At 44.9% G+C, this 13,349-nt stretch overlaps 27 non-coding genes across 27 annotated transcripts; all 27 read right to left on the bottom strand.

The window, feature by feature from the left end:
- Positions 1-256: 256 nt before the first annotated feature.
- Positions 257-348, bottom strand: TRNAI-UAU (transfer RNA isoleucine (anticodon UAU)). Its single transcript is given in 2 exon segments — positions 257-292; positions 311-348. It is a non-coding gene; the product is annotated as a tRNA-Ile (tRNA).
- A 375-nt stretch (positions 349-723) lies between these two features.
- TRNAI-UAU (transfer RNA isoleucine (anticodon UAU)) lies at positions 724-815 on the bottom strand. Its single transcript is given in 2 exon segments — positions 724-759; positions 778-815. It is a non-coding gene; the product is annotated as a tRNA-Ile (tRNA).
- Positions 816-1,193: 378 nt separating this feature from the next.
- On the bottom strand, positions 1,194-1,285 carry TRNAI-UAU (transfer RNA isoleucine (anticodon UAU)). The gene is given in 2 exon segments: positions 1,194-1,229; positions 1,248-1,285. It is a non-coding gene; the product is annotated as a tRNA-Ile (tRNA).
- Positions 1,286-1,662: 377 nt separating this feature from the next.
- On the bottom strand, positions 1,663-1,753 carry TRNAI-UAU (transfer RNA isoleucine (anticodon UAU)). The gene is given in 2 exon segments: positions 1,663-1,698; positions 1,716-1,753. It is a non-coding gene; the product is annotated as a tRNA-Ile (tRNA).
- A 376-nt stretch (positions 1,754-2,129) lies between these two features.
- TRNAI-UAU (transfer RNA isoleucine (anticodon UAU)) lies at positions 2,130-2,221 on the bottom strand. Its single transcript is given in 2 exon segments — positions 2,130-2,165; positions 2,184-2,221. It is a non-coding gene; the product is annotated as a tRNA-Ile (tRNA).
- An 848-nt stretch (positions 2,222-3,069) lies between these two features.
- Positions 3,070-3,161, bottom strand: TRNAI-UAU (transfer RNA isoleucine (anticodon UAU)). Its single transcript is given in 2 exon segments — positions 3,070-3,105; positions 3,124-3,161. It is a non-coding gene; the product is annotated as a tRNA-Ile (tRNA).
- A 375-nt stretch (positions 3,162-3,536) lies between these two features.
- On the bottom strand, positions 3,537-3,628 carry TRNAI-UAU (transfer RNA isoleucine (anticodon UAU)). The gene is given in 2 exon segments: positions 3,537-3,572; positions 3,591-3,628. It is a non-coding gene; the product is annotated as a tRNA-Ile (tRNA).
- A 378-nt stretch (positions 3,629-4,006) lies between these two features.
- On the bottom strand, positions 4,007-4,098 carry TRNAI-UAU (transfer RNA isoleucine (anticodon UAU)). Its single transcript is given in 2 exon segments — positions 4,007-4,042; positions 4,061-4,098. It is a non-coding gene; the product is annotated as a tRNA-Ile (tRNA).
- Positions 4,099-4,475: 377 nt separating this feature from the next.
- TRNAI-UAU (transfer RNA isoleucine (anticodon UAU)) lies at positions 4,476-4,566 on the bottom strand. Its single transcript is given in 2 exon segments — positions 4,476-4,511; positions 4,529-4,566. It is a non-coding gene; the product is annotated as a tRNA-Ile (tRNA).
- A 376-nt stretch (positions 4,567-4,942) lies between these two features.
- TRNAI-UAU (transfer RNA isoleucine (anticodon UAU)) lies at positions 4,943-5,034 on the bottom strand. The gene is given in 2 exon segments: positions 4,943-4,978; positions 4,997-5,034. It is a non-coding gene; the product is annotated as a tRNA-Ile (tRNA).
- Positions 5,035-5,177: 143 nt separating this feature from the next.
- Positions 5,178-5,269, bottom strand: TRNAI-UAU (transfer RNA isoleucine (anticodon UAU)). The gene is given in 2 exon segments: positions 5,178-5,213; positions 5,232-5,269. It is a non-coding gene; the product is annotated as a tRNA-Ile (tRNA).
- Positions 5,270-5,647: 378 nt separating this feature from the next.
- Positions 5,648-5,739, bottom strand: TRNAI-UAU (transfer RNA isoleucine (anticodon UAU)). The gene is given in 2 exon segments: positions 5,648-5,683; positions 5,702-5,739. It is a non-coding gene; the product is annotated as a tRNA-Ile (tRNA).
- Positions 5,740-6,352: 613 nt separating this feature from the next.
- Positions 6,353-6,444, bottom strand: TRNAI-UAU (transfer RNA isoleucine (anticodon UAU)). The gene is given in 2 exon segments: positions 6,353-6,388; positions 6,407-6,444. It is a non-coding gene; the product is annotated as a tRNA-Ile (tRNA).
- A 1,083-nt stretch (positions 6,445-7,527) lies between these two features.
- On the bottom strand, positions 7,528-7,619 carry TRNAI-UAU (transfer RNA isoleucine (anticodon UAU)). Its single transcript is given in 2 exon segments — positions 7,528-7,563; positions 7,582-7,619. It is a non-coding gene; the product is annotated as a tRNA-Ile (tRNA).
- Positions 7,620-7,762: 143 nt separating this feature from the next.
- TRNAI-UAU (transfer RNA isoleucine (anticodon UAU)) lies at positions 7,763-7,854 on the bottom strand. The gene is given in 2 exon segments: positions 7,763-7,798; positions 7,817-7,854. It is a non-coding gene; the product is annotated as a tRNA-Ile (tRNA).
- A 143-nt stretch (positions 7,855-7,997) lies between these two features.
- On the bottom strand, positions 7,998-8,089 carry TRNAI-UAU (transfer RNA isoleucine (anticodon UAU)). Its single transcript is given in 2 exon segments — positions 7,998-8,033; positions 8,052-8,089. It is a non-coding gene; the product is annotated as a tRNA-Ile (tRNA).
- Positions 8,090-8,232: 143 nt separating this feature from the next.
- Positions 8,233-8,324, bottom strand: TRNAI-UAU (transfer RNA isoleucine (anticodon UAU)). The gene is given in 2 exon segments: positions 8,233-8,268; positions 8,287-8,324. It is a non-coding gene; the product is annotated as a tRNA-Ile (tRNA).
- A 376-nt stretch (positions 8,325-8,700) lies between these two features.
- TRNAI-UAU (transfer RNA isoleucine (anticodon UAU)) lies at positions 8,701-8,792 on the bottom strand. Its single transcript is given in 2 exon segments — positions 8,701-8,736; positions 8,755-8,792. It is a non-coding gene; the product is annotated as a tRNA-Ile (tRNA).
- A 613-nt stretch (positions 8,793-9,405) lies between these two features.
- TRNAI-UAU (transfer RNA isoleucine (anticodon UAU)) lies at positions 9,406-9,497 on the bottom strand. Its single transcript is given in 2 exon segments — positions 9,406-9,441; positions 9,460-9,497. It is a non-coding gene; the product is annotated as a tRNA-Ile (tRNA).
- A 1,082-nt stretch (positions 9,498-10,579) lies between these two features.
- TRNAI-UAU (transfer RNA isoleucine (anticodon UAU)) lies at positions 10,580-10,671 on the bottom strand. Its single transcript is given in 2 exon segments — positions 10,580-10,615; positions 10,634-10,671. It is a non-coding gene; the product is annotated as a tRNA-Ile (tRNA).
- Positions 10,672-10,814: 143 nt separating this feature from the next.
- Positions 10,815-10,906, bottom strand: TRNAI-UAU (transfer RNA isoleucine (anticodon UAU)). Its single transcript is given in 2 exon segments — positions 10,815-10,850; positions 10,869-10,906. It is a non-coding gene; the product is annotated as a tRNA-Ile (tRNA).
- Positions 10,907-11,049: 143 nt separating this feature from the next.
- TRNAI-UAU (transfer RNA isoleucine (anticodon UAU)) lies at positions 11,050-11,141 on the bottom strand. Its single transcript is given in 2 exon segments — positions 11,050-11,085; positions 11,104-11,141. It is a non-coding gene; the product is annotated as a tRNA-Ile (tRNA).
- Positions 11,142-11,284: 143 nt separating this feature from the next.
- On the bottom strand, positions 11,285-11,376 carry TRNAI-UAU (transfer RNA isoleucine (anticodon UAU)). Its single transcript is given in 2 exon segments — positions 11,285-11,320; positions 11,339-11,376. It is a non-coding gene; the product is annotated as a tRNA-Ile (tRNA).
- Positions 11,377-11,753: 377 nt separating this feature from the next.
- TRNAI-UAU (transfer RNA isoleucine (anticodon UAU)) lies at positions 11,754-11,845 on the bottom strand. The gene is given in 2 exon segments: positions 11,754-11,789; positions 11,808-11,845. It is a non-coding gene; the product is annotated as a tRNA-Ile (tRNA).
- A 143-nt stretch (positions 11,846-11,988) lies between these two features.
- TRNAI-UAU (transfer RNA isoleucine (anticodon UAU)) lies at positions 11,989-12,080 on the bottom strand. Its single transcript is given in 2 exon segments — positions 11,989-12,024; positions 12,043-12,080. It is a non-coding gene; the product is annotated as a tRNA-Ile (tRNA).
- Positions 12,081-12,934: 854 nt separating this feature from the next.
- On the bottom strand, positions 12,935-13,026 carry TRNAI-UAU (transfer RNA isoleucine (anticodon UAU)). Its single transcript is given in 2 exon segments — positions 12,935-12,970; positions 12,989-13,026. It is a non-coding gene; the product is annotated as a tRNA-Ile (tRNA).
- A 143-nt stretch (positions 13,027-13,169) lies between these two features.
- TRNAI-UAU (transfer RNA isoleucine (anticodon UAU)) lies at positions 13,170-13,261 on the bottom strand. The gene is given in 2 exon segments: positions 13,170-13,205; positions 13,224-13,261. It is a non-coding gene; the product is annotated as a tRNA-Ile (tRNA).
- Between the last annotated feature and the right edge of the window lie 88 nt (positions 13,262-13,349).

Below are 13,349 nucleotides of genomic sequence, written 5' to 3'. Positions count from 1 at the left end.
TGAAAACTAATAAAAATTTCATTCCCCAGGTGAGTCTCGAACTCACAACCTTGGCATAGCTGACGAGAACTGTCGTATAAGTGCCGTGCGCTAAGCAATTGCGCCACTGGGGACCACGGTCGCACGTAGGAGTCTTTCCTTTAAGACTGTTGTCTACACGCAACTCCAGTAAACAAATGTTTTCGAGCCAGGCAGTCACCAGCATTTAGTGTACAATTAACCGCATGACTAAATATGAAAACTAATAAAAATTTCATTCCCCAGGTGAGGCTCGAACTCACAAACCCGGCATAGCTCACGAGAACTGTCGTATAAGTACCGTGCGCTAACCAATTGCGCCACTGGGGAATACGGTTTAACGTAAGAGTGTTTCCTTTAGGACTGTTGTCTACACACACCTCCAGTAAACAAATGTTTTCGAGCCAGCAGTCGTCAGCATTTAGTATACAATTAACCTCACGACTAAATATGAAATCTAATAAAAATTTGATTCCATAGGTGAGTCTCGAACTCACAACCCCGGCATAGCTCACGAGAACTGTCCTATAAATTCAGCGCTAACCAATTGCGCCACTGGGGCTCACGGTTGCACGTAAAAGTGTTTCCTTTAGGACAGTTGTCTACACACATCTCCAGTAAAGAAATTTTTTCGAGCCAGGCAGTCGCCAGCATTGAGTATACATTTAACCTCGTGACTAAATATGAAAACTAATAAAAATTTCATTCCACAGGTGAGTCTCGAACTCACAACCTCGGCATAGCTGACGAGAACTGTCGTATAAGTACCGTGCGCTAACCAATTGCGCCACTGGGGAACACGGTCGCACGTAGGAGTCTTTTCTTTAGGACTGTTGTCTACACACAACTCCAGTAAACAAATGTTTTCGAGCCAGGCAGTCACCAGCATTGAGTATACAATTAACCTCATGACTAATAATGAAAACTAATAAAAATTTCATTCCCCAGGTGAGGCTCGAACTCACAACCCCGGCATAGCTCACGGGAACTGTCGTATAAGTACCGTTCGCTAACCAATTGCGCCACTCGGGAACACGGTTGCACGTAAAAGTGTTTCCTTTAGGACTGTTGTCTACACACACCTCCTGTAAACAAATGTTTTCGAGCCAGGCAGTCGCCAGCATTGAGTATACAATTAACCTCATGACTAATAATGAAAACTAATAAAAATTTCATTCCCCAGGTGAGGCTCTAACTCACAACCCCGGCATAGCTCACGAGAACTGTCGTATAAGTACCGTGCGCTAACCAATTGCGCCACTGGGGAACACGGTTGCACGTAAGAGTGTTTTCTTTAGGACTGTTGTCTACACACACCTCCAGTAAACAAATGTTTTCGAGCCAGGCAGTCGCCAGCATTGAGTATACAATTAACCTCATGACTAAATATGAAAACTAATAAAAATTTCATTCCCCAGGTGAGGCTCGAACTCTCAACCCGCGCATAGCTCACGAGAACTGTCGAATAGGTTTGTGCGCTAACCAATTGCGCCACTGGGGAACACGGTTGCACGTAAAAGGGTTTCTTTTACGACTGTTGTCTCCACACAACTCCAGTAAACAAATATTTCCGAGCCAGGCAGTCGCCAGCATTGAGTATACAATTAACCTCAAGGCTAAATATGAAAACTAATGAAAATTCCATTCCCCAGGTGAGGCTCGAACTCACAACCCCGGCATAGCTCACGAAACTGTCGTATAAGTACCGTGCGCTAACCAATTGCGCCACTGGGGAACACGGTAGCACGTAGGAGTCTTTCCTCTAGGACTGTTGTCTCCACACAACTCCAGTAAACAAATGTTTTCGAGCCAGGCAGTTGCCAGCATTGAGTATACAATTAACCTCATGACTAAATATGAAAACTAATGAAAATTTCATCCCACAGGTGAGGCTCGAACTCACAACTCCAGCATAGCTCACGAGAACTGTCCTATAAATTCAGCGCTAACCAATTGCGCCACTGGGGAACACGGTTGCACGTAAAAGTGTTTTCTTTAGGACTGTTGTCTACACTCACCTCCAGTAAACAAATGTTTTCGAGCCAGGCAGTCGCCAGCATTGAGTTTAACATTAACCTCATGACTAAATATGAAAACTAATAAAAATTTTATTCCCCAGGTGAGGCTCGAACTCACAACCCCGGCATAGCTCACGAGAACTTTCGTATAAGTACCGTGCACTAACCAATTGCGCCACTGGGGAACGCGGTTGCACGTAAGAGTGTTTGCTTTAGGACTGTTGTCTACACACACCTCCAGTAAACAAATGTTTTCGAGCCAGGCAGTCGCCAGCATTTTGTATACAATGAACCTCATGACTAAATAGAAAAACTAATTAAAATTTCATTCCCCAGGTGAGGCTCGAACTCTCAACCCGCGCATAGCTCACGAGAACTGTCGTACAAGTACCGTGCGCTAACCAACTGCGCCACTGGAGAACACGGTTGCACGTAAGAGGGTTTCCTTTACGACGGTTGTCTCCACACAACTCCAGTAAACAAATGTTTCCGAGCCAGGCAGTCGCCAGCATTGAGTATACAATGAACCTCATGACCCAATAGGAAAACTAATTAAAATTTCATTCCCCAGGTGAGGCTCGAACTCACAACCCCGGCTTAGCTCACGAGAACTGTCGTATAAGTACCGTGCGCTAACCAATTGCGCCACTGGGGTACACGGTCGCACGTAGGAGTCTTTCCTTTAAGACTGTTGTCTATACACAACTCCAGTAAACAAATGTTTTCGAGCCAGGCAGTCGCCAGCATTGAGTATACAATGTACCTCATGACAAATTATGAAAACTAATAAAAATTTCATTCCCCAGGTGAGTCTCGAACTCACAACCTTGGCATAGCTGACGAGAACTGTCGTATAAGTGCCGTGCGCTAAGCAATTGCGCCACTGGGGACCACGGTCGCACGTAGGAGTCTTTCCTTTAAGACTGTTGTCTACACGCAACTCCAGTAAACAAATGTTTTCGAGCCAGGCAGTCACCAGCATTTAGTGTACAATTAACCGCATGACTAAATATGAAAACTAATAAAAATTTCATTCCCCAGGTGAGGCTCGAACTCACAAACCCGGCATAGCTCACGAGAACTGTCGTATAAGTACCGTGCGCTAACCAATTGCGCCACTGGGGAATACGGTTTAACGTAAGAGTGTTTCCTTTAGGACTGTTGTCTACACACACCTCCAGTAAACAAATGTTTTCGAGCCAGCAGTCGTCAGCATTTAGTATACAATTAACCTCACGACTAAATATGAAATCTAATAAAAATTTGATTCCATAGGTGAGTCTCGAACTCACAACCCCGGCATAGCTCACGAGAACTGTCCTATAAATTCAGCGCTAACCAATTGCGCCACTGGGGCTCACGGTTGCACGTAAAAGTGTTTCCTTTAGGACAGTTGTCTACACACATCTCCAGTAAAGAAATTTTTTCGAGCCAGGCAGTCGCCAGCATTGAGTATACATTTAACCTCGTGACTAAATATGAAAACTAATAAAAATTTCATTCCACAGGTGAGTCTCGAACTCACAACCTCGGCATAGCTGACGAGAACTGTCGTATAAGTACCGTGCGCTAACCAATTGCGCCACTGGGGAACACGGTCGCACGTAGGAGTCTTTTCTTTAGGACTGTTGTCTACACACAACTCCAGTAAACAAATGTTTTCGAGCCAGGCAGTCACCAGCATTGAGTATACAATTAACCTCATGACTAATAATGAAAACTAATAAAAATTTCATTCCCCAGGTGAGGCTCGAACTCACAACCCCGGCATAGCTCACGGGAACTGTCGTATAAGTACCGTTCGCTAACCAATTGCGCCACTCGGGAACACGGTTGCACGTAAAAGTGTTTCCTTTAGGACTGTTGTCTACACACACCTCCTGTAAACAAATGTTTTCGAGCCAGGCAGTCGCCAGCATTGAGTATACAATTAACCTCATGACTAATAATGAAAACTAATAAAAATTTCATTCCCCAGGTGAGGCTCTAACTCACAACCCCGGCATAGCTCACGAGAACTGTCGTATAAGTACCGTGCGCTAACCAATTGCGCCACTGGGGAACACGGTTGCACGTAAGAGTGTTTTCTTTAGGACTGTTGTCTACACACACCTCCAGTAAACAAATGTTTTCGAGCCAGGCAGTCGCCAGCATTGAGTATACAATTAACCTCATGACTAAATATGAAAACTAATAAAAATTTCATTCCCCAGGTGAGGCTCGAACTCTCAACCCGCGCATAGCTCACGAGAACTGTCGAATAGGTTTGTGCGCTAACCAATTGCGCCACTGGGGAACACGGTTGCACGTAAAAGGGTTTCTTTTACGACTGTTGTCTCCACACAACTCCAGTAAACAAATATTTCCGAGCCAGGCAGTCGCCAGCATTGAGTATACAATTAACCTCAAGGCTAAATATGAAAACTAATGAAAATTCCATTCCCCAGGTGAGGCTCGAACTCACAACCCCGGCATAGCTCACGAAACTGTCGTATAAGTACCGTGCGCTAACCAATTGCGCCACTGGGGAACACGGTAGCACGTAGGAGTCTTTCCTCTAGGACTGTTGTCTCCACACAACTCCAGTAAACAAATGTTTTCGAGCCAGGCAGTTGCCAGCATTGAGTATACAATTAACCTCATGACTAAATATGAAAACTAATGAAAATTTCATCCCACAGGTGAGGCTCGAACTCACAACTCCAGCATAGCTCACGAGAACTGTCCTATAAATTCAGCGCTAACCAATTGCGCCACTGGGGAACACGGTTGCACGTAAAAGTGTTTTCTTTAGGACTGTTGTCTACACTCACCTCCAGTAAACAAATGTTTTCGAGCCAGGCAGTCGCCAGCATTGAGTTTAACATTAACCTCATGACTAAATATGAAAACTAATAAAAATGTTATTCCCCAGGTGAGGCTCGAACTCACAACCCCGGCATAGCTCACGAGAACTTTCGTATAAGTACCGTGCGCTAACCAATTGCGCCACTGTGGAACATGGTTGCACGTAAGAGTGTTTCCTTTAGGACTGTTGTCTACACACACCTCCAGTAAACAAATGTTTTCGAGCCAGGCAGTCGCCAGCATTGAGTATACAATTAACCTCATGACTAAATATGAAAACTAATAAAAATTTCATTCCCCAGGTGAGGCTCGAACTCACAACCCCGGCATAGCTCACGAGAACTGTCGTATAAGCACCGTGCACTAACCAATTGCGCCACTGGGGAACGCGGTTGCACGTAAGAGCGTTTCCTTTAGGACTGTTGTCTACACACACCTTCAGTAAACAAATGTTTTCGATCGAGGCAGTCGCCAGCATTGAGTATACAATTAACCTCATGACTAAATAGGAAAACTAATTAAAATTTCATTCCCCAGGTGAGGCTCGAACTCTCAACCCGCGCATAGCTCACGAGAACTGTCGTATAAGAACCGTGCGCTAACCAATTGCGCCACTGGGGAACACGGTTGCACGTAAGAGGGTTTCCTTTACGACTGTTGTCTCCACACAACTCCAGTAAACAAACGTTTTCGAGCCAGGCAGTCGCCAGCATTCAGTATACAATGAACCTCACGACTAAATATGAAAACTAATAAAAATTTCATTCCCCAGGTGAGGCTCGAACTCACAACCCCGGCATAGCTCACGAGAACTGTCATATAAGTACCGTGCGCTAACCAATTGCGCCACTGGGGAACACGGTCGCACGTAGGAGTCTTTCCTTTGGGACTGTTGTCTGCGCAAAACTCCAGTAAAAAAATTTTTTCGAGCCAGGCAGTCGCCAGCATTGAGTATACAATTAACCTCGTGACTAAATATGAAAACTAATAAAAATTTCATTCCCTAGGTGAGGCTCGAACTCACAACCCCGGCATAGCTCACGAGAACTGTCGTATAAGTACCGTGCGCTAACCAATTGCGCCACTGTGGAACATGGTTGCACGTAAGAGTGTTTCCTTTAGGACTGTTGTCTACACACACCTCCAGTAAACAAATGTTTTCGAGCCAGGCAGTGGCCAGCATTGAGTATACAATTAACCTCATGACTAAATATGAAAACTAATAAAAATTTCATTCCCCAGGTGAGGCTCGAACTCAGAACCCCGGCATAGCTCACGAGAACTGTCGTATAAGTACCGTGCGCTAACCAATTGCGCCACTGTGGAACATGGTTGCACGTAAGAGTGTTTCCTTTAGGACTGTTGTCTACACACACCTCCAGTAAACAAATGTTTTCGAGCCAGGCAGTGGCCAGCATTGAGTATACAATTAACCTCATGACTAAATATGAAAACTAATAAAAATTTCATTCCCCAGGTGAGGCTCGAACTCACAACCCCGGCATAGCTCACGAGAACTGTCATATAAGTACCGTGCGCTAACCAATTGCGCCACTGGGGAACACGGTCGCACGTAGGAGTCTTTCCTTTAGGACTGTTGTCTGCGCAAAACTCCAGTAAAAAAATTTTTTCGAGCCAGGCAGTCGCCAGCATTGAGTATACAATTAACCTCATGACTAAATATGAAAACTAATAAAAATTTCATTCCACAGGTGAGTCTCGAACTCAGAACCTCGGCATAGCTGACGAGAACTGTCGTATAAGTACCGTGCGCTAACCAATTGCGCCACTGGGGACCGCGGTTGCACGTAAGAGTGTTTCCTTTAGGACTGTTGTCGACACGCACCTCCAGTAAACAAATGTTTTCGAGCCAGGCATACGCCAGCATTGAGTATACAATTAACCTCATGACTAAATAGGAAAACTAATAAAAACGTCATTCCCCAGGTGAGGCTCGAACTCTCAACCCCCGCATAGCTCACAAGAACTGTCGTATAAGTACCGTGCGCTAATCAATTACGCCACTGGGGAACACGGTCGCACGTAGGAGTCTTTCCTTTAGGACTGTTGTGTACACACAACTCGAGTAAACAAATGTTTTCGAGCCAGGCAGTCGCCAGCATTGAGTATACAATATACCTCATGACTAAATATGAAAACTAATAAAAATTTCATTCCCCAGGTGAGGCTCGAACTCACAACTCCGGCATAGCTCACGAGAACTGTCGTATAAGTACCGTGCGCTAACCAATTGCGCCACTGTGGAACATGGTTGCACGTAAGAGTGTTTCCTTTAGGACTGTTGTCTACACACACCTCTAATAAACAAATGTTTTCGAGCCAGGCAGTCGCCAGCATTGAGTATACAATTCAACTCATGACTAAATATGAAAACTAATAAAAATTTTATTCCCCAGATGAGGCTCGAACTCACAACCCCGGCATAGCTCACGAGAACTGTCGTATAAGTACCGTGTGCTAACCAATAGCGCCACTGGGGAACACGGTTGCACGTAAGAGTGTTTCCTTTACAACTGTTGTCTACACACTCCTCCAGTAAACAAATGTTTTCGAGCCAGGCAGTCGCCAGCATTGAGTATACAATATACCTCATGACTAAATATGAAAACTAATAAAAATTTCATTCCCCAGGTGAGGCTCGAACTCACAACCCCGGCATAGCTCACGAGAACTGTCGTATAAGTACCGTGCGCTAACCAATTGCGCCACTGTGGAACATGGTTGCACGTAAGAGTGTTTTCTTTAGGACTGTTGTCTACACACACCTCCAGTAAACAAATGTTTTCGAGCCAGGCAGTGGCCAGCATTGAGTATACAATTAACCTCATGACTAAATATGAAAACTGATAAAAATTTCATTCCCCAGGTGAGGCTCGAACTCACAACCCCGGCATATTTCACGAGAACTGTCGTATAAGTACCGTGCGCTAACCGATTGCGCCACGGGGGAACACGGTCGCAAGTAGGAGTCTTTCTTTAAGGACTGTTGTCTGCGCAAAACTCCAGTAAACAAATTTTTTCGAGCCAGGCAGTCGCCAGCATTGAGTATACATTTAACCTCATGACTAAATATGAAAACTAATAAAAATTTCATTCCACACGTGAGTCTCGAACTCACAACCTCGGCATAGCTGACGAGAACTGTCGTATAAGTACCGTGCGCTAACCAATTGCGCCACTGGGGAACACGGTCGCACGTAGGAGTCTTTCCTTTAAGACTGTTGTCTACACACAACTCCAGTAAACAAATGTTTTCGAGCCAGGCAGTCACCAGCATTGAGTGTACAATTAACCGCATGACTAAATATGAAAACTAATAAAAATTTCATTCCCCAGGTGAGGCTCGAACTCACAACCCCGGCATAGCTCACGAGAACTGTCGTATAAGTACCGTGCGCTAACCAATTGCGCCACTCGGGAATACGGTTTCACGTAAGAGTGTTTCCTTTAGGACTGTTGTCTACACACACCTCCAGAAAACAAATGTTTCCGAGCCAGCAGTCGTCAGCATTTAGTATACAATTAACCTCATGACCAAATATGAAATATAATAAACATTTTAATCCATAGGTGAGTCTCGAACTCACAACCTCGGCATAGCTGACGAGAACTGTCGTATAAGTACCGTGCGCTAACCAATTGCGCCACTGGGGAACACAGTCGCACGTAGGAGTCTTTTGTTTAGGACTGTTGTCTACACACAACTCCAGAAACAAATGTTTTCGAGCTAGGCAGTCACCAGCATTGAGTATACAATTAACCTCATGACTAAATATGAAAACTAATAAAAAATTCATTCCCCAGGTGAGGCTCGAACTCACAATCCCGGCATAGCTCACGAGAACTGCCGTATAAGTACCGTGCGCTAACCAATTGCGCCACTGGGGAACACGGTTGCACGTAAGAGTGTTTCCTTTAGGACTGTTGTCTACACACACCTCCAGTAAACAAATGTTTTCAAGCCAGGCAGTCACCAGCATTGAGTATACAATTAACCTCATGACTAAATAGGAAAACTAATAAAAATTTCATTCCCCAGGTGAGGCTCGAACTCTCAACCCGCGCATAGCTCACGAGAACTGTCGTATAAGTACCGTGCGCTAACCAATTACGCCACTGGGGAACACGGTTGCACGTAAGAGGGTTTCCTTTACGACCTTTGTCTCCACACACCTCCAGTAAACAAATGTTTCCGAGCCAGGCAGTCGCCAGCATTAAGTATACAATTAACGTCATGGCTAAATATGAAAACAAATGAAAATTCCATTTTCCAGGTGAGGCTCAAACTCACAACCCCGGCATAGCTCACGAGAACTTTCGTAAAGGTACCGTGCGCTAACCAATTGCGCCACTGGGGAACATGGTCACACGTAGGAGTCTTTTCTTTAGGACTGTTATCTGCGCAAAACTCCAGTAAAGAAACGTTTTCGAGCCAGGCAGTCGCCAGCATTCAGTATACAATGAACCTCACGACTAAATATGAAAACTAATAAAAATTTCATTCCTCAGGTGAGGCTCGAACTCACAACCCCGGCATAGCTCACGAGAACTGTCGTATAAGTACCGTGCGCTAACCAATTGCGCCACTGGGGAACACGGTCGCACGTAGGAGTCTTTCCTTTAGGACTGTTGTCTGCGCAAAACTCCAGTAAAAAATTTTTTCGAGCCAGGCAGTCGCCAGCATTGAGTATACAATTAACCTCATGACTAAATATGAAAACTAATAAAAATTTCATTCCACAGGTGAGTCTCGAACTCAGAACCTCGGCATAGCTGACGAGAACTGTCGTATAAGTACCGTTCGCTAACCAATTGCGCCCCTGGGGACCGCGGTTGCACGTAAGAGTGTTTCCTTTAGGACTGTTGTCGACACGCACCTCCAGTAAACAAATGTTTTCGAGCCAGGCAGTCGCCAGCATTGAGTATACAATTAACCTCATGACTAAATAGGAAAACTAATAAAAACGTCATTCCCCAGGTGAGGCTCGAACTCTCAACCCCCGCATACCTCACAAGAACTGTCGTATAAGTACCGTGCGCTAATCAATTACGCCACTGGGGAACACGGTCGCACGTAGGAGTCTTTCCTTTAGGACTGTTGTGTACACACAACTCCAGTAAACAAATGTTTTCGAGCCAGGCAGTCGCCAGCATTGAGTATACAATATACCTCATGACTAAATATGAAAACTAATAAAAATTTCATTCCCCAGGTGAGGCTCGAACTCACAACTCCGGCATAGCTCACGAGAACTGTCGTATAAGTACCGTGCGCTAACCAATTGCGCCACTGTGGAACATGGTTGCACGTAAGAGTGTTTCCATTAGGACTGTTGTCTACACACACCTCTAATAAACAAATGTTTTCGAGCCAGGCAGTCGCCAGCATTGAGTATACAATTCAACTCATGACTAAATATGAAAACTAATAAAAATTTTATTCCCCAGATGAGGCTCGAACTCACAACCCCGGCATTGCTCACGAGAACTGTCGTATAAGTACCGTGTGCTAACCAATAGCGCCACTGGGGAACACGGTTGCACGTAAGAGTGTTTCCTTTACAACTGTTGTCTACACACTCCTCCAGTAAACAAATGTTTTCGAGCCAGGCAGTCGCCAGCATTGAGTATACAATATACCTCATGACTAAATATGAAAACTAATAAAAATTTCATTCCCCAGGTGAGGCTCGAACTCACAACCCCGGCATAGCTCACGAGAACTGTCGTATAAGTACCGTGCGCTAACCAATTGCGCCACTGTGGAACATGGTTGCACGTAAGAGTGTTTCCTTTAGGACTGTTGTCTACACACACCTCCAGTAAACAAATGTTTTCGAGCCAGGCAGTGGGCAGCATTGAGTATACAATTAACCTCATGACTAAATATGAAAACTGATAAAAATTTCATTCCCCAGGTGAGGCTCGAACTCACAACCCCGGCATATCTCACGAGAACTGTCGTATAAGTACCGTGCGCTAACCGATTGCGCCACGGGGGAACACGGTCGCAAGTAGGAGTCTTTCCTTTAGGACTGTTGTCTGCGCAAAACTCCAGTAAACAAATTTTTTCGAGCCAGGCAGTCGCCAGCATTGAGTATACATTTAACCTCATGACTAAATATGAAAACTAATAAAAATTTCATTCCACACGTGAGTCTCGAACTCACAACCTCGGCATAGCTGACGAGAACTGTCGTATAAGTACCGTGCGCTAACCAATTGCGCCACTGGGGAACACGGTCGCACGTAGGAGTCTTTCCTTTAAGACTGTTGTCTACACACAACTCCAGTAAACAAATGTTTTCGAGCCAGGCAGTCACCAGCATTGAGTGTACAATTAACCGCATGACTAAATATGAAAACTAATAAAAATTTCATTCCCCAGGTGAGGCTCGAACTCACAACCCCGGCATAGCTCACGAGAACTGTCGTATAAGTACCGTGCGCTAACCAATTGCGCCACTCGGGAATACGGTTTCACGTAAGAGTGTTTCCTTTAGGACTGTTGTCTACACACACCTCCAGAAAACAAATGTTTCCGAGCCAGCAGTCGTCAGCATTTAGTATACAATTAACCTCATGACTAAATATGAAATATAATAAACATTTGATTCCATAGGTGAGTCTCGAACTCACAACCTCGGCATAGCTGACGAGAACTGTCGTATAAGTACCGTGCGCTAACCAATTGCGCCACTGGGGAACACAGTCGCACGTAGGAGTCTTTTGTTTAGGACTGTTGTCTACACACAACTCCAGCAAACAAATGTTTTCGAGCTAGGCAGTCACCAGCATTGAGTATACAATTAACCTCATGACTAAATATGAAAACTAATAAAAAATTCATTCCCCAGGTGAGGCTCGAACTCACAACCCCGGCATAGCTCACGAGAACTGCCGTATAAGTACCGTGCGCTAACCAATTGCGCCACTGGGGAACACGGTTGCACGTAAGAGTGTTTCCTTTAGGACTGTTGTCTACACACACCTTCAGTAAACAAATGTTTTCAAGCCAGGCAGTCACCAGCATTGAGTATACAATTAACCTCATGACTAAATAGGAAAACTAATAAAAATTTCATTCCTCAGGTGAGGCTCGAACTCACAACCCCGGCATAGCTCACGAGAACTGTCGTATAAGTACCGTGCGCTAACCAATTGTGCCACTGGGGAACACGGTCGCACGTAGGAGTCTTCACACACACATCATGACTGCTGTCTACACACAACTCCAGTAAACAAATGTTTTCGAGCCAGGCAGTCACCAGCATTGAGTATACAATTAACCGCATGACTAAATATGAAAACTAATAAAAATTTCATTCCCTAGGTGAGGCTCGAACTCAAAACTCCGGCGTAGCTCACGAGAACTGTCGTATAAGTACCGTGCGCTAACCAATTGCGCCACTGGGGAACATGGTTGCACGTAAGAGTGTTTCCTTTAGGACTGTTGTCTACACACACCTCCAGTAAACAAATGTTTTCGAGCCAGGCAGTCGTCAGCATTTAGTATCCAACTAACCTCATGACTAAATATGAAATCTAATAAAAATTTGATTCCATAGGTGAGGCTCGAACTCACAACCCCGGCACAGCTCACGAGAACTGTCGTGTAAGTACCGTGTGCTAACAAGTTGCGCCACTGGGCAACACGGTCGCACGTAGGAGTCTTTCCTTTAGGACTGTTGTCTACACACAACTCCAGTAAACAAATGTTCTCGAGCCAGGCAGTCACCAGCATTAAGTATACAATTAACCTCATGACTAAATATGAAAACTAATAAAAATTTCATTCCCCAGGTGAGGCTCGAACTCACAACCCCGGCATAGCTCACGAGAACTGTCGTATAAGTACCGTGCGCTAATCAATTCCGCCACTGGGGTACACGGTCGCACGTAGGAGTCTTTCCTTTAGGACTGTTGTGTACACACAATTCCAGTAAACAAATGTTTTCGAGCCAGGCAGTCGCCAGCATTGAGTATACAATATACCTCAAGACTAAATATGAAAACTAATAAAAATTTCATTCCCCAGGTGAGGCTCGAACTCACAACCCCGGCATAGCTCTTGGGAACTGTCGTATAAATACCGTGCGCTAACCAATTGCGCCACTCGGGAACACGGTTGCACGTAAAAGTGTTGCCTTTAGGACTGTTGTCTACACACAGCTCCTGTAAACAAATGTTTTCGAGCCAGGCAGTCGCCAGCATTGAGTATACAATTAACCTCATGACTAATAATGAAAACTAATAAAAATTTCATTCCCCAGGTGAGGCTCTAACTCACAACCCCGGCATAGCTCACGAGAACTGTCGTATAAGTACCGTGCGCTAACCAATTGCGCCACTGGGGAACACGGTTGCACGTAAGAGTGTTTTCTTTAGGACTGTTGTCTACACACACCTCCAGTAAACAAATGTTTTCGAGCCAGGCAGTCGCCA

This window comes from Rhipicephalus microplus, chromosome 8, assembly GCF_043290135.1.
Source record: "Rhipicephalus microplus isolate Deutch F79 chromosome 8, USDA_Rmic, whole genome shotgun sequence".
Lineage (NCBI taxonomy): Eukaryota > Metazoa > Arthropoda > Arachnida > Ixodida > Ixodidae > Rhipicephalus > Rhipicephalus microplus.
This window is presented reverse-complemented; position numbering and strand designations above follow the sequence as displayed.